The sequence below is a fragment of the Protopterus annectens genome, chromosome 13.part0, assembly GCF_019279795.1.
Source record: "Protopterus annectens isolate FY-2018-M chromosome 13.part0, PAN1.0, whole genome shotgun sequence".
In the NCBI taxonomy this organism is placed as follows: domain Eukaryota; kingdom Metazoa; phylum Chordata; order Ceratodontiformes; family Protopteridae; genus Protopterus; species Protopterus annectens.
In genome coordinates, this window is record NC_056747.1 from 295,831,621 (window position 1) to 295,856,210 (window position 24,590).

Consider the following 24,590-nt stretch of genomic DNA (forward strand, 5'->3'; position numbering starts at 1 on the left):
ATAATACATTAAGGCAATGTGAAAACATTTTTTAAAAAAATTGCATACATTGGAAAACATGCGATTCCCATGGCTTCTACTTGCAAATGTAGGCCTTAAAAGTGAATCACCTAGCCATAACACAGCTTCCAGATTAGACTTGAACACATGCAGTGACATCCACTGGCTCTTACATGGTTAATGGGAAGATAAATATAGTTCTCCCTCCCCCCTCTTTCTTTTTTTTTAAAGTGAGAAAATAATATGAAAGTCATCATACATTTCATTCATTTTCTAGTCTTTCATGTAATGTATGACCTCTTCCTGTATTCAAATGAGTAATAGTGTCTAATTGGGCAAAACATCATGAAACATACTACAAGTCTATGCTGAAATCTTACACATGTACTATACAAAATTATAATGGTCCACAAACAATAGGGACTGAAAAGGAATAGGTATGCAACTCATTTCTAAAATACAGAGATAAAGAAAACATATATGTAAGAATTTCTTTTAACCAAGGTAATGTACAAGAATATATGACTCTCGTGTCTCACATGCAAACCTAATGACTTTTCATTAGTTTAAGAAAACTTTTTGTTAAAATACATAACATATCCGTTCTAGACTCTAAATAATAAGAAAAACAAAATATCTGTGCTACAGAAGGCCTTTAAGATGTTTTCTGCCTCTTAAATAATAAATAGAGTTCTGTATTTGCTCGCGAAGCAATCAAAACTAGAAGATTTTTTAATGTCCTGTCATCTTTAGATACTGGATCAATGCCAAAAATTATAGGCCTTTCTAATCCTGAAAATCTACGTGCACTATCTAATACAATACATTGCTCAAGAATCTGGTCTGCCTTTCCAAGATTCACATTCCATCTTATCCTCTGCAGCTTTGGTACCAAATATTTACGGAATTCCTCTGTATCTTCCACTGTGCTACAAATAATGCCAACATGCTTACCAGCATAGCCTCTTTGAAAATAATATTCTATTCTGGAAACTACATAAGCAGCAATTTCACATATGTGTAAATTAAACATGCGATGAACATTACCATAAAATGAATGAGCACAATTGGACTGAGAAAGTTGCTTTTTCAAGAGGACAGAATTGTCTGCTATTGACTCCATGGTACACTTCATATACTTATATATTTTACGAGCATTTCTGACAACGTCAGTTAACACGTACAGAGGATCCTGGTTTACTGCTGCTGGCATTCCAGTGTTGAAAACATGGCATTTCTGAAAGTTATCCATGAAAATCCAGAAGACACCTCGTCCACCTAAATTTGTCTTGCTTTTCTTGTGGATCATCATGGCTTTCTGAAACCATGACTTTTCACAGCTCTCATATTGAAAGTTTTGCGCTTCGTCAACTACTATATGTGTCACTGAAGAGTAATCAGTCCTCACAAATGAATACCTTGTCACAGCCTGAAATCCTTTTTGGCTGTTAAAAAAAATTGGTATAGGTGTTACAAATGTTGCATAAAAGCTATACAAAAATAGTTCATGTTACTACAATAAGTCACTTTTGTTTAAACAGTTTTTTAAATTAAATTCATAACAGTTAAAAAGGATACATTTTTGACATATTTTAAATGTAAAATAAGTGGCAGAGAAATAAAAAGTTTGATATGTGTATGCAGGGGCTTGGGAGCTGAAACATTTACAAGCAGGGGCCTGGGAGATAAAACATGTACACACTGTGTCCATTAGAGACATAGGTGTCAAATCAGGGATGAAGTTCCTGTTCCCTATCCAATTGTCCATTTGAATTGGGTTAGGGAGGAACACTGCTTTACATGGATGGGGAGCCTGTTGCAGAGAAGGGCAGTCTTTGGGATACATATCTTTCTCTCCAGCAGGTCCTATTTATATCACAGGGAAGGTTTAAATCTTTAGAACAGGTAATTCTGGTGCTGTTTGTTTTGCAGACATGCAGGAAGTCCATGAGGGTAGGGTATGACAATGCCTTGTATGCCAGGCATAGATCTCCCCTCAACAGCCTGAAGGAGACATAATACAGGGATGGGGCTTTGAGGCAGTCTGCATAGGACATGTTACTTGTGCCTGGTATTCTTTTAGTAAGAACCTCTGCAGACATTCCAGTTGTTGGATATGCCTGGTTAGGTATATACTAAAGGGGGCACTGTACTCAATGACAGGTTTAATGAATGTTGAATACAGTGGAACAATAACCTTCTTGAACCTACATGCCATACCTTTGATTATAAGTTGTACAACATCAAATTATTTCTTCAGTATTGTAGATACATGATAGTCAAAGGCCAGATTACCATCTATGTGTGTCCCCAAGTCCCTAACTACTGGGTCGACTCTTAGATTCCTCATCCCAGCAAGAGTACATCCAAGTGACCATCAGTACTATGCACCTTGACATTTATAATCAAATCTTCATTTTGTGGCAATTTTATTTTTACCAGCAATATGTTCACTAAAATTACCTTCACAGTACCATGAAACTTGCCTAATTTAGTTAACTTTTACCATGAAAATATCAAATAGCTCAAATGCTTTCTGAACAACAGCAGGCGCAAAGCAACCTTTTAAAACAGCGTAAGACTTTGGTGTTTTCTTCTGAAGCCCTACCATTCCCTTGTGCTTGTCCAAAACTGAATTATGCAGAAGGGTTGTGTGAAGGACTTTTCTCTTGCTTCATTGATTGACATTACCCTCAGGAGTCTGTGCCACTTTTAAACAGACACTTTCTGTCTCATCACCTGTAGAACTGCAGACAGAAGATGCACAACAAACTTCAAACCTCCTCCATCCCAGACAAACAAGCAGGTTAAGCCTTCTCACCCCCCCCAAGCCAGTTCTTCCAGAATCTAGGCTGATAATCAAACCAGGTTGTCAAAGTCACAATAAGAGACCATCTGAATCTACTCCGAGGCCAGTGGTGGAGACAAAAATCACAATCAAGGCTGACAGATTCAGAGTCTTGATTCTGGGATGTAGCTCTTCTCCTTGCTGTTGTTGTAGATTAGGGCATGTGTATAGGCAACAACCATGAAGCATGTATGATCAGATTTCTTAACAGAGACAAAATGCTAGCTTGGCAGAGAGGGGGCAATGCAATGTCCTGATTTGCTTTAACTATTACATTCTGTATAAGAGGAAAAGTTGAAAAGGCACAAATTAAAGTTAGAATCCATTAAAGGAAAATGCATCTACCCTCCACACTTTCTGGTGAGAAATGAAGGAGGTACGTTTTTAGATCTAACTGTTGAAATATGTGGCAAAAAGAAAGGTCCCCCTTTGGAAGACCACACTTGCACAGTGTCCTGAAATAGCTATAAATCCCGGTTCCTGTTACTGGGCAGTATAATTTTCCTTCTCAGAAAGTCCACCTTGAGATTTTATAAATCTGGAAAATGTACAGATGATAACTGTAGACCGTCTCTTAATATCCAGTTAAAACTTCTTAATGACATTTTGCAAAGTTAGTAAGTTATTGTTCTTCTCTGTTTATATACTGTATTACTGATATGAGTTTACTGTACTGAGCTCTTAAGTGGCCTGTAAGAATGTTATCATGAAATACTGTTAATGCTCTGCAGTTTTTTTTTTTCCTATTTTTAATTAGGATGACATAAGTAGATTTTTCTTCCTTTTTTTTTTTGTTCCCCCATCCCAGACCCATTATAAGACAGAACAGGAGCTAGACAATCATAAGCTAGGGGAAAGTCCTATGCCTCATTTGCTCTTGCCTGAGAATCCTTATCAGTCCTCTGTTCTCCACCCCCAGTGAAAACTGAGTGGTAGAGGGCACGCCAGCTGGTTAATCGTGGGCGAGACCTGCCATCTCTCTTTAGGATCACCCTATCTCCTCCCAGCAGCTATTCTGAACCCATAGTTGTTGCCTTCTAACGGGAAGTGCACCTTCTTATACCAATTTACTCTCAGGTGCACGTTATAGCAGTGTGAGTTTGGTCAGCCCTGGACTCAGTAGGTGAAGAAGTAGTGCTCTCATTAGATATTATCTATTTGGTGAGCAAGAGCCACAGAATGGGCAAGTTGGCAGCAGCCATTCATTTACTTCCACAGCCAAATCCTGCAGACCTTCAGACTACTAATCAAACTCAAGCTGCTGCATCACATTCTTGTTGAAACAAGCTGCCTTCCACTGACAGATTGCTGATATAAGGTTCCCATGCATAATCTGGACAGTCTGTTTTCAGATGATGAATTTGTGAAGAAGGGAAAATATATATCTTTAACTGAAATTATATTTAAATCTGTCCACCACTAACTCCTTATTTATTTATTTATTTATTTATGTATTTATTTTATTTGTAATTGTTGACCCAAGTTAGAGCACTGATCTCCATGGACCTTTTTCAGACTCAGCTCCAGAACACTATCGGCTTACATGACTTGCTAAGAGTAGCACAGTTAGCTAATGGAGGCTGAGGAAATCAAACCCTGGACCACTGGTCCTCAGGAAACAGCTTGTTTCAAGTTGAGAAAAGAAAAATCAGTGACTCTAGTGTAGACCATAGGATGGCAGACTCTTTCACTGTGATCCTCCTTTAAGCTACAGAAAAGCTCATGAATCTCATTTAGATATCAAAAAAGCAATACAAACTTCCCTGTAAAAAAAAACAAACAAAACAAGAAGTTATGTCTTACCATAACGTTCCATCTGTGTTGTTGATCTTCTTCCATTCACCACTGATGGGTTGGGTTCCGAGCCCTCGGAACTGAGTCGGCCTAATACTAAGCTCGCGTACACCAAAAACTCTCGAGCTAAACTGCTACCCACAATGCCCTTCTCCCAGTTATCTCAGATAAAGTTTGCATGAAACATATAGAAGTAAAAGCAGAGGCCATTTTTGCGCAAAAAAACCCTGAGAACACCACAAGGACCCATAAGATCCACCAGGAGCCTTTGGTGGGGGATGGAGGATGGGATGTGATGAATGGAAGATCAACAACACAGATGGAACGTTATGGTAAGACATAACTTCTTTATCTGCTGTTGTTAATCTTCTTCCCATTCATCACTGATGGGACAGAATCCTAAGCTACTTGAAAACCTGGGTGACCCTTATGGAAGAACATTCCTGAGTACCATTGAGCCAAAGGCCGCTCTTCCCCTGGAGACCATGTTCAACTTGTAATGTTTGATGAAAGTATGGGGTTTAGCCCAAATGGCTGCTGCGCAAATGTCATCCATAGAAGCTCTGGAGTGAAAAGCAACAGAAGTTGCTATGGCTCTCGTTGAATGTGCTTTGATATTGACAGGTTTAGGTTCATTCGCCAGTGAGTATGAAAAAGTAATACAATCTCTGAGCCATTTTGATAATGTGACTTTTGATATGGCACATCCCATTTTTGATCCAGAGGAGATGAAAAGTTAATCTGACTTGCTGATAGATTTAGTCCTATCCAAGTAAAAACATAATTGTCTATGTACATCCAATGAGTGCAGACAGTATTCTCCTTTATTGGAATAATTTGGGAATAACACTGGGAGCTCAATGAACTGGTTGACAGAGAAATCAGGAATCACTTTGGGGAGAAAAGATGGATCTGTACGAAGAGATACTTTGTCTTTATGAAAGATTAAATGCGAACTCTTGATGCACAAGGCCTGTAATTCTGATATCCGTCTAGCTGATGTGACAGCCACCAAAAATAGAGATTTCCATGATATAAATTTAAGGTCACATTTTGCAGCAGGCTCAAAAGGGGGTAAAGAGAGACCCTGCAATACCAGAGAGAGATTCCACGTCTCTAAAGGCCACCTGATTGGGGGTCTACTATGAAAAACTCCTTTGAGAAAGGTCTTGAATATGCAGGTGGAGATAAGTGGAACTCATTCTACACCGTTATGAAAATTGGAGATAGCTGCCAAGTGGACACGAATAGTAGAAGCTGATGCTCTATTCTCAAAAAACTCAGAAAGGTATTGAAGTATAACAGATACAGGAGCTGAGAGGGGGGGATCTAACATCTGGGGGTCTAACATCTGTTCTGTAGACCAGATAGCGAACCTTTTCCACTTATCTCTGTAGAGTTTTCTGGTGGATGGTTTATGAGAGGCCAGAATAATATCGCGAACAGGTGAGGAGTGGGTTCCCTGCCTGGTGACTAATGGAAGTAGAGAAACTAAGCTGTCAGCTTGAGAGTGAACAGATTTGGGAGAGTCAACCCTTGGGGGTGAGAGATAAGGTCCAGATGAGTGTCCAGGATCCATGGAGGTTGTAACAGGTGAGGCCGGAGAAAGGGGAACCCCACTTGTTGAGGCCAGAATGGGGCAATAAGGATCACCTTGCATCTCAACCGAATTGCTAGGGGTATCAAGGGAATTGGAGGATAAGCATAGAGGAGACCCGTGGGCCAATCGTGAGTTAAAGCGTCTCTTGGGAACTCCCCTTCTGGGGGAAAAAGGGCAAAGAAGCGGCGGCATTTGTTGTTTGAAGGGGAACCAAAGAGTTTGCAGCAAGGATGGCCCCAAAGGCTGAAAATTTCTGCCATCACATTTGGATTGAGAAACCACTCGTGTGGAAGGAGAATGCATCTGCTCAGCCTGTATGCAATCACGTTGGAGCTCCCCGGGATATGCGTTGCTATAAGAAAGCAGTTGGAAGCTATAGCCCAGTGCCAAATTCTCATGGCCTCTTGACACAGGGGGTAGGATTTGGTCCCTTCTTGTTTATTTATGTACCAGACTACTGATATATTGTCTAACTGAATCGCAATTGTTCCCACTGGAAGGAGCGGATGTAGTGTCTGCAACGCCAACAGTGCCACTCTCAATTCCAGAACATGGATATAGTTGGCCTCTAAGCTGGACCACATGCCTTGGACTGTCTTTCCCTGAAAATGCCCCCCCCCCCCCACTCTATCAGGGAAGCATCCGTGGTCACCGTGGCATTGGGCTGAGGGATCTGGAAGGGGTGACACCAAAGTTTTTCTTGTGGCCTCATCCACCAAAGAAGATCTTGCTTGCAAGTTAGTAATGAGGATCTGTGAGTTTTGGGGGTGAAGATTTGCCAACCAGTGGGACAATAGGAGCCATTGTAACAGTCTCATGTGTAATCTTGCCAGAGGAACAATTGGAATGGTCGCAGCCATATACCCCAGAGCCTGGAGAACTTCTCTTACTGACACCTTTCTTTGACAGAGCATCACTTGTACTTAGGTTCATAGGTTCATACTAGGCTATCTGCCCTAGGGCATTTATAAGCCTAGCCAGAGTGTGTATGGCTTTCGCCACCCATTTTAAATTAATTTTGCTATGCTCTTTTTCGAGGTTAGTATACTGTGCCTCTGTCTAACAGTGACACAGAAGTGATACCCGGGGTAAACCTACGATCTCCCATCCACTCATCAAGATTCCTCTTGAAGAGAGTCAATGAGGGACTCTGCCTAACCTGGACTGGGATTTTATTCCAGAGTGAAGGGAGCCTCTGGGTTATGAATCTGTCCCTCCAGCATGTCCTATTTATTTCAGTGCTGAGGTTTAAGTCCCTCGAGCGCGTAGCTCGATGGGATTTAGACTTTCTGAGGTGCAGCATGTCCATTAATTCCGGGTTGGACATGGCTTTATACGTCAGGCACAGATCGCCTCTGAGCAGGCGGTATGCCACTGAGTAGAGCTGGAGTTTCTTTAACCGGGCAGCATACGGCATCTGTTTGAGCCCCTTGATCCTCTTGGTGAGGTACTTTTGGGGTCTTTCCAGTTGCTGCAGGTGTCTGGTAAGGTACATCCCAAAAGGGGCATTGTACTCAATTATGGGCCTGATGAGGGATGAGTAAAGAGGCACAATGACCTCCCCTGATCTAGATGTGAATCCCTTCATGATTAGGTGGGCTATATAAAATGTTTTTCTAACCACTTTGGCCACGTGGTTGTCAAATGAGAGATTGCTATCAACTTGGGTCCCCAGGTCCCTAATTACTTCTTCTGTACTTAATGGATTACCACCTATGTGGTAATTTGTGGGCACTTTGTTTTGCCAAAGGGGATGACTATACACTTTTTGGCGTTTAGCTTGAGGCCATGGCTCTGGCACCAGTTGTCTGTTTCTATGAGGCCCTTTTGGAGGATGCTTGTGTCGGCTGGAGAGTCTATTATGGCGCCCAGTTTGCAGTCATCTGCGAACTTGGTCAGCCACAGTCCTTCCATGTTGGCCTGTACCTCTGAGAAATATATACCGAACAAGAGAGGTCCCAAGACTGAGCCTTGTGGGAAGCCACTTGTAACTGGTTTGGAGTCTGACATGGCTCCAGCTATTCTAACCATGTGGGTTCTGTCCTTGAGCCACTTTGCAACCCATCTAGTGACATAGGGGTTTATATTTAAGCTGGTGAGCTTATCTATAATGCCCGAGTGGGGTATTGTATCAAAGGCTTTTGCGAGGTCCAGGTAGGCTGTGTGGACCACCTTCCCCTTGTCAATGGCCTTGGTGACTGTTTCAAAGAAATCGACCAGGTTTAAGAGGCAGGATCTGCAATTAACAAAGCCGAACTGGGTAGGAGCCAGTGTCTGTAGGTCCCCAATATCTTTATTTATAAGGTCCATGATGATCCTTTCCATAGCTTTGCAGACCAAGCTAGTGAGACTTATGGGGCGATAGTTTCCAGGATCCGTTGAGGCACCACCTTTGTGGAGAGGGACCACTGCTGCTGTACGCCACTCTTTGGGTACATATCCTGTAGTAAGGCTGAGATTGAACAGTAGTTTTAGGTTTGGGTTTAGCTCTTCTTGGAGTTCATGTAGGACGCAGCGCGGGACACCGTCTGGTCCCATTGATGCTGTGTTTCTTGCTTTGGAGAGGGCAGCTCTTACCTGAGCATCTGAGATGTCAAGGGGGCAGTACTCTGCTGGGATAGATATTAGCCCTTTTGGTGGGGGTCGCTGAACCTGTCAGCTAGGATGTTGGCAATGTCTGTGGGTTCGTGTATTTTTGTCATTTTGGACTAATTCTGAGCATATCTGGGAATTCCCACCCAGGTTCCCAACATAACTAAAGAAAGCCTTGTGATTATCCTTAGTGTCCTGTGCAATTTTTCTCTCAAAGCTGGCCTTAGACGATTTTATGAGTGCCCGTAGTTTTTTGCTAATACTGATCAGAGATGCCTTCCCGTTTTGGGATTTTGCTCTGTCATGTAGTAGCTTCCTCCTTCTATTGTACAGTTTGTTTATGGCTGGGGTCCACCAGACAGGACGTCTGCCTTTGGAGGACTGGGTCTTGGTTTTATTTGGGATTGCATGATCTATGCATTCCTGAAGGTGTTCATAGAATGCGTTTATAAAGGATTTTGTGGTCTGGGCCGTATTATTCACAGGCCCGGGGGCTTTGAAGGATTCCACCTCGGTTTTGAGGAGTGTGAAATTTGCTTTACAGAAGTTTTTCACTGTGGTTTTCTGGGCATGGGATGGGGTCAGGATGTGAATATCCAGTGAGAATAGTTTATGGTCTGATCTTACCAGTGAGGGATACACTTCTGGTCTGGAGTATACAGTCCCCATGTTGGTGATGATCAGGTCCAGTATGTTTTCCCCTCTTGTGGGAATGGTAACAAGTTGTTCCATAGCATTTGAGTTTATAAATTCTAGGAACCTTTGGGCTAGGGTGTTGGAGCTAGAGTAATGCTCCCAGTCTATGGTTGGGTAGTTGAAGTCACTCAATATAATGGTGTTTGGAGAGATCCTCATATTTTCCAGTGCTCTCAGGAAGGCCGAGTGGGGTTCCTGGGTTTAGGAGGGTGGTCTGTAGCAGGCTATAAACTGGAAGGCAGTTTTACCCACTGTTAGTTGCACATGGATAGTCTCTGATGCTTCGTGCTGTGCCACCAACCTGGAGGTGTGGGTATCTTTGACGAATATTGATACCTCCCCTCCTTTTGTGGTTCGGTCCAAGTTTTGGGTCCGAAAAGCATGGTATGAGGTATAACCTGGTAGTGCTGGGGTGCTCTCGAGAGCCTTGAACCAGGTTTCTGTTACTACACAGATATCGATGTTCTCCATGCTAAGGAGAGTTTTGAGTGTGTGCATCTTGAGGTTTATACTTCTGGCGTTGAGTAGCATTACTCTTAGTTTCTTATCCCTTGTGATACCTATGGCCTATGGAAGTGGGTTTGTCTTTTGAGCCTTGCCTAAAAAAGGCACTATGGGGGTAGCAAGAGCCTTTGCCAATATCCGAAAGCCCAGGGGTGACAGGTGCAAGCCGTCCCTAGCGAAGCATCGTGGCTTGTCGAGCATGTCATCCCAGGCTGACAGGCATTGGATCCCCTTTGAATGACACCAATACTTAAGCCAATTGTTGAAATTGATAATCTTGTCTTCATACTGTGGCATCATTCTTGGTGAGGGTAAGATGCTACTCAAGGTCAGGGTCATACCGGCCTGGGCTACATTGCTCAGAGAGCTCCTCTATGTCTCTTTTCATGTAGTCCAGGGAGGTACGTCTCAGGTCATTCACACCAGCATGGACAATGACTGAGTCATATTTGTACTTGCCTTGGAGTGACCTGAGTGCTTGTGTTATGTGGCGGATCCTAGCGCCCGACAGGCAGTTCACCGTGACCTTCTCCTTGTTCAGCCTGGTGAGCGGGACATCAGTGTGCCTGATGATAGAGTCACCTATTACAAGTGTATCAGGTGTGTTGTTTAGCCTTAAGGGCTATGACTGTTCGGCACACTGGCTTTGTGAGCTATGTGTTGCACGTGTTTTGTTTTGGGGTAGCGGTTGCTTGGGTGTCTGCTTTGGGGGTCTCTGCTGCTTAGGCAGATTTTTATTTAGAGCCTCCAAGTATGTTTTTGTGTGTTTATGTGTTTGGTTTGCTGTCATGGTAGGTCTGTGTGAGACTGGAATTGTAGTGAGTGTGGTTTCCTTCTCCTCCTGACTGGTTACGCCAGTACTGAGTTGAGAGAGCTTAGCCTCCAGTTTGGCTATATGGTTGCATCTCTCACATGTGTTGGAATTTGTTGGGAGGAGGAGAGGGTTGTCTGTGTACATTAGGCAGTTGTAACATTGCCTCAAGATTCCCAGGTTCACCAGCTGGACCGGAGAGGATATTGACAACTGACTTTTGGACATGCTAGAATAGTATTGGGAATTCCTTTATAATTGAAAAAAAGGGCCAATGGGGAACAAGTTACTCAAGGGGAGTTTGTAAGGGTGTAGTGCTTTTAATTTTTTAGTGCTGACTTATATAATTGCTTTAGTGAGCAAGTGCTAGGCTTTAGCGTAGGAATAGGGTGTTTATTATGAGAACTAGATCAGTTCCAAGGCTCAAACCCAAATAAGCGGCGCTGCTCGAAGCGCTATGCACAAAATCACGCAAAGCCGCGCTACAGCGGGTTTTATACAGGTGGACTTGAAAGAGCTAGAAATTGGCCCAAAACAGCCAACAGACTACCAGATTCCTGCGCTGGGAACACTCCTCCAGGGACAGATAGGCTACTCCAAGCTCCCCACTGCCACTGGTGAACAAAGAAGCCTCCCTCTATCCAAGAAAGGAAATGGCAACACAGGAACTTTCCAAAAGTCCAGAATACAGCAAAGCCTGTATTTGGACTACTCTAGGTCAGGAAAGATGGGAAACAAGAATAACTTTTTTTTTTTCTTTTTTGCAACAAACAGCAGGAAATTGCAATAAATATGTAACACAGGCTAGCGCACTTGAGTGTGTAGCCTCAACAAGTAAATGCAACAAACAGGACAAACTTTAAAAGTGCAGGTGCAAAAACAACTTTAGACAGTTTAAAACAGTTCAAGAAGCAGAAATATTTGCAGTTTAGCTAGATCGGACAGTCACCCAAGTAGTAGCAGGAAAAAACACTTTTATCAGGTTAGCAGTAGCTCTTTTAGCCTCTCTGTTGCTAGCACCATTCTGCAGGACCACGAGGAGCCTGGCTGAGTAGTAACAAGCGCAAAAACCTCGCCAAAGCGGGTTTTATACAGGGGGATTTGAAAGAGCTAGAAATTGGCCCAAAATGGCCAATAGACTACCAGATTCTTGTGCTGGGAACACTCCTCCAGGGATAGATAGGCTGCTCTAAGCTCCCCACTGCCACTGGTGAACAAAGAAGCCTCCCTTAATCCAAGAAAGGAAATGGCAACACAGGAACTTTCCAAAAGTCCAGAATACAGCAAAGCCTGTATTTGGACTACTCTAGGTTAGGAAAGACAGGAAACAAGGATAATTTATTTGTTTTGTTTTTTTTTGTTTGTTTGTTTTTTTTGCAACAAACAGCAGGAAAATGCAATAAATATTTAACATAGGCTAGCGCACTTGAGTGTGCAGCCTCAACAGGTAAATGCAACAAACGGGACAAACTTTAAAAGTGCAGGTGCAAAAACAACTTTAAACAGTTTAAAACAGTTCAAGAAGCAGAAATACTTGCAGTTTAGCTAGATCGGACAGTCACCCAGATAGTAGCAGGAAAAAACACTTTTATCTGGTTAGCAGTCGCTCTTTTGGCCTCTCTGCTGCTAGCACCACTCTGCCGCACCAAAAGGAGCTTGGCTGAGTAGTAACAAGCGCAAAAACCTCGCCAATGCGAGTTTTATACAGGGGGACTTGAAAGAGCTAGAAATTGGCCCAAAACGGCCAATAGACTACCAGATTCTTGTGCTGGCAACACTCCTCCAGGGATAGGTAGGCTGCTCTAAGTTCCCCACTGCCACTGGTGAACAAAGAAACCTCCCTCTATCCAAGAAAGGAAATGGGCAACACAGGAACTTTCCAAAAGTCCAGAATGCAGCAAAGCCTGTATTTGGACTACTCTAGGTCAGGAAAGACGGGAAACAAGGATTTTTTTTTTTTTTCAACAAATAGCAGGAAAATGCAGTAAATATGTAACACAGGCTAGCGCACTTGCATGTGTAGCCTCAACAGGTAAATGCAAAAAACAGGACAAACTTTAAATTACAAGCGCAAAAGTGCGCTAAAGCTGGCTTTAAAGCAGGGGGTTAGAAAGAGATAGGAAATGGCCCAAAACGGCCCATAAGCTACAGGTCACTGGGCTGGAACCACTCCTCAAGGGACAGATAGGCTGCTCAGAGCTCCCACTCTCACTGGTGAACAAAGAAGCTTCCTCCTATCCAAATAAGGATATGGGCGACACAGGAACTATGACACAAAACGGCCCATAAGCTACAGGTCACTGGGCTGGAACCACTCCTCAAGGGACAGATAGGCTGCTCAGAGCTCCCCACTCTCACTGGTGAACAAAGAAGCTTCCTCCTATCGAAATAAGGATATGGGCAACACAGGAACTATGACACAGCCCAGAGATCAGCAATACCTGAAGACTGGACTATTCTAGTTCAGTAAAGGCGGGAAACAAGGATTTTTTTTTTTTTTTTTTTTTTTTTACAAAGTAGCAGAAATTAGGTACAGAAACACAGTAAATGCTTTAATTCAGCTAGCGCACTTGAGTGTGTAGCCTACCAATTAAACTAAGCAAAAACAAACTTTAAAAGTGCAAAAAAAACCCCTCAGGGATAAAGGCAGGAATGCAATAAAACAACTTTACAGAGCTTACTTAGTAAAAGAAACAGAAAAGTCTATATATACAGAAAAGCAGCAAAAACACACAAACACGCAATCTTAACCTCTGAAGCCTGTGAGTTGGTAGATACCATGCATGATCGAGTATTGAAAACTGCCCCTATAAATTCCAGTTGTTGGGTAGGTTGTAGATTGGATTTCTCCCAATGGACTGTCATGCCTAGAGACTCCACCAGTGAGAGTGTGTAACGAAGGGCTATGGTCAGGAGACACTTGAGGGGGGGGGGGGGAGGAGCCAATCGTCTTAATATGGAAACACCTGGAATCCCTGAAGTCTCAGATGAGCTGTCACCACTGCTAGGCATTGCGTGAACACTTTGGAGGCTGTCAAGAGACCGAATGGCAGGGCTCTGAACTGGTAATGATTGGCTCCTAGCTGGAAGTGAAGGAGACTCCTGGAGCATTTGTCCATTTTGATGTGGTAATATGCATCCCGGAGGTCTATCGAGCACATCCAAACATCCTCCCATAAAAAAGGGAGAATGAATTGTATAGTGACCATGCGGAATTTGGTTTGAACCACTGACTTGTTTAGATGGCTGAGATCCAAAATGGGTCTCCAGTCCCCGGTCTTTTTTGGCACCAAAAAGAATCTTGAGTAAAAACTGGATCCGCATTGGTCTGAGGGGACTGGTTGGATGACTCTTTTTTTGACACAGCTTTCGTATCTCTGAAGCTGCTTCTTACCTCTGACAGGGTGGAACATCGAGAAGGTTCTTTGTAGGTTTTGGACGTGATGTTAGGGGGATGTAATAGCCTCTGGAGATTATTCTCTGCACCCACCGATCTTTTGTAATAGAGTGCCAGGCAGTTTGGTGCAGAGAAAAATGAGCCCTGATTGCTTCCAGAGGAAAGCAATCGGGCAACGCTTCAGGAGAGTTGATAAGACCACCCGGAGAAAGAATCCCTGGAGTCCTAAAGGGGTGTCTTCCACCATTGGAACCCCCTCTGCCTCTAGGGAAATCCTCACAATGTGCATTGCGGAAAGGACCGTGAGATTTTTTTGTGCCATATTTTCCCACTCATCTGGTTCCTGTAAAATGAACGTTGGGGCTTGGAAAAATGTAGGCCAATGGCAGACAAGGTCTTTCCATCCTGCTCGCACCTGGCCAGTGTGTCCTTTACTTTAGAACCAAACAAGGAAGATGGTTCAATAGGGGCATTCAAAAAGGAGGACTTAAAGGAGTCCACGAGGTCACAGATGCGCATCCAGGCATGACGCCTCATGACTATGTCTGCACCCACAGCTCTAGCCCCTCATTCGGTTGCATGGGAGAGCAACCTCATGGACGAGTTGGAGATAGACTCAAGGGTGGCAAGTTGAGAGGCAACCTTATCTAGTGCCCTGTCAGAAACTTGACCCACGAGGGCTCCAGAAAGTTCGGAGATTAGATCCCTTTGGAGTCTCTTGAAATGTGCCAAGTAGTTCAGAGACCTGACTGCTAAGGTCGCTGAAGCAAAAACTCACCTCCCTAGTCTGCTCACAGCCCAGGACTCTCTGTTGGGTGGGTGAACAGTCGGACTTTCCTCCGCAAGTTCCTTTTTAGTGGCCGCCGCCACCACCATAGTATCAACTGGCAAGCCTCTAGACCAGTGGGTATGCTCCTCTGGTGGGGAAAGAATCTTGTCTGGTCTCCGGGGAATGGCCTCAATAGAATCAGGGTTCGTCCATGCATGCTGCACGATGAGCTGGACTAACTCGTCGGCAGGTGGGGTCACCTAAGAAGTAGAAGGCTGAGAGCGGAAAGCCTGCAGGAAGACTGACTCCTCTGAGGAAGAAGGGTTAGAGGGCTTCCAGCCACCCCTCTGTTTCAATATTTCCAGGATGTCGCCAAAGGAGACATCATCAGGGGGTGACCGTAGGGACCCTTCCCCATCATTGTAGTCCATATCCTCTGTGAGAGATTCCTTCGGGGAGTCAAGCTGTTTCCTGTTACACGCCTTCTTCTGAGGGGGTTCTTCAGTGGGGATGTCTGAAGAAGACTCGGAAGGAAGAATATCCTGAACTGAGGTATCCTGAGGCTTGTGCTCTCGGTGTCTGGGGAGGTGGCCCGTGGTAGCTGTAGCTCAAAAGGAGCAGGGGGAAGATCCAACATAGGAGGAGCACTTCCAAAAGCAAACACCCTCCATCACCCAGAAAGCAGGCCCGTCCAAAGAGGAATGGTAGCCCAGAACACAGTAAGACAATCTCTGAACTGGGGTCACACCCCGCTCCACCAGACCTGCTCCATGGGATGGAGCCTCAAGCAAGATCGGGGCAGGCGTTACCCCCGGATCCGAGGACAGAACCAATAAAAAACTTGGAACTGTGCTCACAGCCAAGGGTTCCACCCCCCCCCAATCATGAGACTGAGGAAGAGACGGTTCCTATGGAACCGAAACCCGAAGGGGTGGCCTCGAAGCCTCAGTGAGGGTCACTGTTGGAGCTGAGGAATGGGATCCTACCAAGGAAGTCGGAGCTATGGGCCTCAGAACCGATGGATCTGAGGGGGGAGGAGTATAAGTGGGAGTCTTGGGAGCAGTAGATCCAAACCCTGAAGCAGGATGAGTCTTAGGAATGTTTGTTATCCCTCTGGCTGTCAACAGTTGGTCCAGCAGGCGCACCACATCGAATTCAGACAGACTCCTGGTGGACCTTGTAGATACTCCAAAAGGAGAGTCAGGCCAGTCCAGAAAAGGGCTATAAGTATGGCCTAAGAACAGGTCCAATGAAGGGGAGTACTGGGTCCATGGTGTTTGAGTTGTCGGCACCGAAGACTCTAACTTGGAAACAGGCAATTGGGGAATCAACAGCATTGCGAAGGGACTCGGTGGCGAGGAGGCACTTGGAGTCGAGGTTATTATCGGCTCCAAAGGGATTGTCGGAACTGCCTTCGGTGCAGTGAAAGGTGACGTTGGTGCCGAAACTAATGAAGTCAGTAAGGTTCGAAGCTGTAGTCGTCACTGCAGTTAAGACTGGTGCTGTATAGGTCAGTGCCGAAGGTGGCGCCGATGTTGAAGTTTCTGTAAGTCTATGATATCAGATTTAGAAACAACTGCAGCTGAGCTTGAAACAGAAGCAATAGTTACAGTTGGAGCCGAGGAAGCACTCGAGTTCAGTAGAAGATTTGTGGGCCTTGTGTTTGTGGGACTTGCCCTTATTACCAGCAGGTGAAGAGGGATCGGAATGTGGACTTTTTTTGTCCTTCACTGGAGGGGTTGAGACCTCAGACACAGAAAGGGTCTCTGAGAAAGGTGAGGTTAACAGGCCTTTCAAAATCAGTTTATTTTTTCTCTCATTCAGCGTCCACTGACTAAAACTTAGGCAAATCTGGCAAGGAGGTCTCACAGACAGGTGAGAAACCCCCAGACAATACACACAATCATCGAACAAGTCACTGTTAGGGAGTTTGTCATTGCAGGAAGTGCAATGTTTGAACCCCAAAGTCCCTTTTTTTTCAACACATATCCAAACACACAAAAAGAAACAATTTACTGCTAGAAAGTGAGAAAAAAGAAGCAGAAAGGGAAGATACCAACGATGGTATCAAACAATACCACAAGGGTAGGAGAGGGTGTTACCAATAATGGTATAAGAAATACCCAATGGGTAGAGCTAGGCAGATAAATAGGGTAGAAAAAAGAGTTAGTTTAGAAAAAAAAGGTTCAAAATACACAAATATTTGTAAAAATATGACACTTAGCTGGAGAGCTCGGTGAAACGCTGCTATATGGCTGTGCAGCAAATGAGATCTGAGGTAACTGGGAGAATGGCATTGTGGGTAGCAGCTTAGCTCGAGAGTTTTTGGTGTACGCGAGCTTGGTATTAGGCCGACTCAGTTCCGAGGGCTCAGAACCTAACCCATCAGTGATGAATGGGAAGAAGATTAACAACAGATATACATTTATCCTCAAATATAAAACAAAAATACAAATCTGATAAAGTCAAGATTTGACTTACTACAATATTCTATTATTTGTTGGCAAAAATGTACATTCACTGACTATTATTCTTCTGTAGTTAACCTAATACCACATAAAATGAATTACGAATAGCTAACAAGTACCCAATATTTTTAGACTTGCAGGCCTCACCATTTGAGACTTGATGCCCTAGGGAATCTGTGGATTGGTTCCAAAGATGTGCGATGCCATTGTGTTACTCTCATTGATGGCATTCCTTGATAAACCAGGAAAATGTAGGACAACATGTATTTTGCAGTTTTCAGAAGCCAGGTGTTACAGCTTGTTTCTGGGGAACAACCTATTGGGGCAGAGAATCTGTATAATTCTGTCCTAGAATAGGATACTCCCATGTGTAGACAGTTCTATGAATATGCCACAAAAGGTAAGAGATTTTTTTTTCTTATATATAATTTATTATTTTCAAAGATTGCATTAGACAGACTGCCATATATAAGTGGTACAGCAGATGTTCCTTTTAATTTGCTACTATAGGGCAGTCACTTAGATAAGGAAACAGTTTTGTTTTGTTTCCAAAGACACACAAATACTGGATCCAAACATTTGGCAAATACTCTGAGAGGTGTGGTAGCTCAAATGGCAGAGCTGAAAACTGAAAATCATGTTGGTTAACATATGTGCTACTTTCTGTGAGAAGAACGTACTGGCAGGTGTAAATCGGTATGTTCATTGCAAACTCTTGCTCTTATCAGCATACCATTTTTTCTTTTTTGAGAGTAACCTTTTTTTCTGTAAGATTTCATGTTTGTGAATTTGCTCAGATTCTATAAGGTTAGCACTAGTCTGTATGTCCTGTCATTCTTAGGGACCAGAAGCCTTCTGGAATAGAAAACTTGGCCTATTTAATGTGATGATGCCAAATAATGGTGTATTAAATATACAGCTTAATGCATGTGATTTGGTAGTATTTGTGGAACGAGGCATGCCTGAGGTTTGTCAAACTTTATTGAATAATTCTGACGTGATGTCTGAAGTACCCATTTGTCACCTCACTGGTGAGATCAGATCACAAACTAATCTCGCTGGAGGTCCTCATCCCACCCCCACCTGAAATAAAAAAGACCACAGTAAAGAACTTCTCGAAAGCCGACTTCACACTTCTAAAGACTAGTGTGGTCTCCTTTAAGGCCCCCGAGCCGACGGAAAACAGTACTCAAGCCGCTGAATCACTTACAAATGCCTTCTACCAGCACCTGCAGGACTGCATGGATAAGGCAATCCCAAGCAAAACAAAGACTCTTTGTACCAAAGGCAAGCGTCCACTCTGGTGGACCCCAGCCATAAACAAACTCTACAACAAAAGGAGGAAGCTACTACAAGATAGAGCAAAATCCTTAAAAGGTAAGACACCCTTGATCACTATAAGTAAAAACTAAGAGCTCTCATAAAATCATCCAAAGCAAATTTTGAGAGAAAAATAGCTAAAGACTCAAAAGACAATCATAAGGCCTTCTTTAGCTATGTTAGAAACCTGGGAGGAAACTCCCAGATATGCTCAGAACTAGTTCAAAATGATGTGAAGATTACTGATCCTACAGACATTGCCAACATACTGGCTGACAGGTTCAGTGCAAACTTCTCCCCCCCCCCACAAGCAGAGGTATCTACACCAAGCGATTGCAGCCCCCAAACATCTCCAACGCCCAAGTGAGAACTGCTCTCCAAAGCAAAAACACAGCATCCATGGGACCTGATGGTGTCCCCGGCTGTGTGCTCCACGAACTCAACGAGGAATTAAACCCACAGCTAGGACAGCTGTTTAATCATAGTCTTACCTCTGGATACGTACCCAGGAGTGGTGCACTGCAACTGTGGTCCCACTTCACAAAGGTGGTGCCTCCACCGACCCTGGAAATTACCGCCCATTAGCTTGACAAGCCTTATCTGCAAAGCCATGGAGAGGATCATAATGGACCTCATAAATAAAGACATAGGGAATTTGCAGACTTTGGATCCATCCCAGTTTGGCTTTGTCAAAGGCAGATCATGCCTTCTAAACTTGGTTGACTTTTGAAACAGTCACCAAAGCCATTGATGAGGGAAAGGCAGTCCATACAGCCTACCTCGATCTGGCGAAGGCCTTTGATACAATACCCCACTGGGTATCATTGAAAACTCATCAGCTTAAATGTTAACCCATACATCACAAGATGGGTTGCAAACTGGCTGAGTGACAGAACCCACAGGGTCAGAGTTGCTGGCGCCATGTCAGACTCAAAGCCTGTCACAAGTGGTGTACCACAGGGCTCAGTCCTGGGCCCACTCTTGTTTGGCATCTACTTTTCCGAAGTACAAGCAAACACAGGAGGGTTATGGCTGACAAAGTTTGCAGATGACTGCAAACTGGGCCATAGTAGAAAACACATCTGACACAGATATCCTTCAGAAGGGTCTCACAGAAACGGATAACTGGTGCCAGAGCCATGGCCTAAAGTTAAATGCCAAAAATGCATAGTCATACCCTTCGGGAAAAACAAGGTTACCCTAGCTACCAAATAGGTGGCAATCCACTGAGTACAGAAGAAGTTATCAGGGACCTGGGGACCCAGGTTGATAGTAGTCTGTCATTCGACACCCATGTAGCTAAAGTAGTTAGGAAGACCTTCTACATTGCCCACCTTATCATGAAGGGATTCTCATCTAGATCAAGGGAGGTCATAGTCTCCTATACTCATCACTCATCAGACCAATGATTGAGTACAATGCCCCATTCGAATGTATCTGACCCGACACTTGCAGCAGCTGGAGAGGCCACAAATGTTCCTCACCAAAAGGATAAAGGGTCTCAAACATCTGTCCTATGCTGCCCGACTGAAAGAACTCCAGCTCTATTCAGTCGCTTACCGCTTGCTCAGAGGTGACCTTTGCCTAACATACAAGGCCATGTCAAACCCAGATTTGATGAATATGCTTCACCTCAAAAAATCTAGATCCGTCAGAGCCACAAGGGCGGGAGACTTAAACCTCGACACGGCTATTAATAGGACGTGCTGGAGGGATAGATTCATCACCCAAAGACTCCCTATGCTGTGGAATAAAATCCCGGTATATGTGAGGCAGAGCACCTCGCTGGCCTTGTTCAAGAGAAATCTTGACCAATGGATGGGAGATCGCAGATATACCCCAGGGATTACCTCAGTGTCACTGCTCAACAGAGGCACAGCAAAATAATGGGTATAGTTCCCCATACTAAAGGGGTGGCGTAAGCCACAAAACTATGGGCTAGGCTTGTAAATGCCCTCGGGCAGATAGCCTAGTATGAACCTATGAACCTATAACATGGTCTTGAAACCTGCCTCCTTGGAGTACCAGGCAAGGGAAAATAAACGGTTCTATGTTACTTGCAGAATGCTGGGTAATCTCTGTCCTTTTATCCTGATTCATGTGGCAGTGGTCTGCTTTCCTCTATAGTGACGGTGACAGTGTTGACATGCGTTGGGTGTTTTTTCTATAAAAAGGCATTTGTCTGGGATATAATTTCTTTAAACCTGTGAGTAAGAAGGGCTGTATGTTTCAATAAAAGAAATTCTTGCTCCTGTTTTTCTAGAGTGGGAATAATGTCATCAATGGCTGTCCAAAAAACGCATCCTGAGTTACTGGTGCAGTTACAAATTTTAGACCTTACATTTTCAGTGTAATTCATTATTCTACACCATGCAAGTCTTCCCAAAGTTGCTCTTTACATAGGAGAACTTGAAGAGGCATCACAAGCATACTTCAAAGTATGAACACCAATCTGTAACTACATAACAAAAGCAATAAGTTTTTATTATTTACTTACATAATCAGAGCCTGGCAAAATTGGCAATGTTTCCTGAACGTGCTCTAAAACAATATTGATATAAATTGATATTGGCTAAATAATCCAGACCTCCGATGGCCAAAGTCCTAGAATTGTACACATTTTAAACATAGTCATCAAATAATGTTGACTCTTTGTCAAACCATACGTTGCTGCAAGAAAAGCTTTTGTATTTTTTGATGCTGATGTGGAAACAGTAGCAGATCTGCCTTATGAATATTATATAACCCACAAGTGCCTTGCATATCCTGTCAACTCTTTTTGGTGCTGCTGGTTGTACATCAGGTTCTGACTATAAACCTTAAGAGCATCCTAAAAGTATCATAAAAATCAAAGACTGGTCCATATGGATTGTTGAAGCCTCTTCAATGTGGAAACAAGATTCCCAGTCACCAAGCAAAAATTCTCCTGTGTTGTTTACAGTATTAATAAACAATATATCCTGTGGGGGTGAATCTGAAGACAGGGGAATTAGCCTTATTTTAAGACTATAAAATAAGTAGAATCTGTCAGAGCTGAATAAAAAAAAACTGTGATCAGAAGAACTCATAAAGACTTCTTATTCTTTTCCATTTTACTTCAGGGACCTTCATTAGCTGCTACTGCTGTTTTATGGTTTCTTTGACTAAACCTCTCTCTTGCAATCAACTTGTAGAACTGGTAAAGCTAGAGTGGTAGAAGCATCTGTTGATGTCCTTACATTCACAGCTGCAGTATTCCTTACAAATGGGATTCCCTAGCATGAAGTCCACTGTCCGCCAGTTTACTAAAGTCTACCGCTGCTTTAAGGTATGCTGAACATCACCTACACACTCCTTGCGTAGGGTAGGGCATAAAGGTGATGTTTAGGATTACCATTCTCAGAAATACTTTGCCACCAGACTGAATGTTGTTTTAATCATTGGTCTGTTACCTTCATTCATTTTTTTTACTGTTTTTCCTGTGCTTACTCCTGTTTGCTGGAGTCCTCAACATTGTAGAGAAGTACCCAGTTGTTTTTTTGGTTACTTTTTCTGTTTGTTTTGTGCTGTTTGGGGTTAATGTCATCCAGGAAGGGTAAATGACAGTGTGGGAGACTGATTCCCCATAAAGACTGCCACAATAATTGTCTTTTTTGCCTAGGTGCTGCTCACAACCATACGTCTTGTTCAATTTGTAAGGCATTTGTCCCCAAAACTCTTCGTAGCAGGCTTTCTTCCCTTTCATTGTATCCTGAGAACCAGTGTCTTAAGCTTCTTACTGCAGATACTACGGACGGAACTTCCTTCCCCAAGGGTCAGCCATCAGGGAAGAAGAAGGTGCAAAAGGTAAGACCGAAATCTTCCGCTGTCCAGCCTCTGCTTGGAGTTTCTCCCGAGGTTATGAACCCAGAGGCTCGCCCAGTTGTTTTGTCAGATTCTTCTACTGTGGCTAGATTGGAGGCCGGTGAGGATCGGGCGGGCAGCATGTACAATGAGGCTTTGCTGGCATCCATTTTAGGTTTTCAAGGGGAACCACAGATGACTGTTTTTGAGGGGTCTAGAGGGGTTCCACAGTTTCTCTTTATGGAGGAGGTTCCTACTACAGTTGTGGTATGCCGCCCTGAGTCTGAGCCTTTTCCGGTTTCTAGGACGGATGTCCCCTTTAAAAAAAAAAAAAAAAAAAAAAAAAAAAAACACGAAACTAATTGTGTTTCTTCTGCTCCTAGGGATCTACAAAGTGAGTGGCAAGCCTTTACTCAGAAGTTATTTAATGCTTTACTGTCATTGAGTCCTCCTCAAGGGGTTTAATTTCTGCTCCTTCTTGGTCCTCTTCTTCCCCTAAAAGGCCTAGAGAATTTAATTCTTCTGAGATGGATTCTGATGATGACTATCTTGCTTACTGTACCCAGATTCCTTCTCCTTTAGACTACGGGTCTGAGGAGGAGGATTCTCATACTCTATCCTTCTGAGGAAATTTCCTTGGGGACACAATCTCTAGGATGATGGAATTTTTTAAGTGGGGCTGTGCCCAGGTTTCGGATATCCATAAGAGGTACTATGAGTTACTGCAGATGGGATCTCCTAAACCTACGGTCTGTCTGTAGCCTCTGATAAGCCATCTCAATTGCTTCCTTCATCCAAGTTACTCCCTTCTGACAAGGACAGTAGAACCATGGATAGCCTGGGTAAGTAGGTTTATACTTTAGCTACCTTAGCTTTTAGGGCTATTAATTATCAGACCCATATCTCTAGGTATGTTTTGGCTCTTCTTTCTCAGGCTTGTCAGCTTCTTTCTGATCTTCTAGACTCTGAGTAAATCTTCTTTTGCTCTTTTCTTGCTTGGGACTTCCTCTCAAATAGTTTGTCATTCTATCAAATGTAGTTACGATGCAGCAGATGCCTCTTCTATTGCTGCTGCTTTTGGTTCAATTCTGAAGATATATTCTTGGCTTAGGCTTCAACCTTTGCCCGATGATATTAAGGCTAAGTTGATGGATGCTCCTCTGGATAATAATCTTTTGTTTGGTGAAGCGGCTGCTGGTTTATTAAAGTCTCTTCAGGACAAGGGGAAGGCTTTACAGGAGCTTAAGCATGTCTTTGTTACTCCTGTGCCTAAATTTCAGTGAAACTACCCTTCTAAGCCAGCCTTTGTTTGTAGGCAATCTCATCCTCCTTCTAAAGGTAAAAAGGGTAGTAAACAGACTCCTGGTGCTAAGGCCACTCAGACTGCAGGGATTCCTAAGCCTTCCTTTTCTGACAAACCAGGTGTTGTCTGATTATCCACCTGTTCCCAGCCACATTCCTCTTTCTCTTCGCCTTTCTCTTCGTGTTTGGTTCCAAATCACCCAGGATTCTTGGGTTCTGTCAATCATTCGGCAAGGGTACTTCATGGTCTGGATTTCCAGCCCTCCTTTTATGGGCATTCCTCAGCCTCCTCGGGGAACAACTTTCTTTTTTCCCAGAGGTTCTTTGAGACCTCTTGTCTCAGGGTACTATTCAAGAGGTGCCTGTGTCACAAGAGGGAAAGAGTTTTATTCCAGAATGTTTCTAGTGCCCAGAAAAGAAGGTACTTGGAGACCTATTCTAGACTTCTCCCATCTAAACACTTTTCTGAAGGTGCCTTCCTTTTAGATGCTGTCCCTTCAGTCCCTTTTTCCACTCTTGCTTCCTCGGGCCTTTCTGGTGTCTCTGGACCTCAGGGATGCTTATCTCCATATTCCGATCCATCCTTTTTTCAGGAGATTTTTGCATTTCTCTGTTACTTCCTGGCATTTTCAGTTCTGTGCTTAGCCCTTTGGCCTTTGTACTGCCC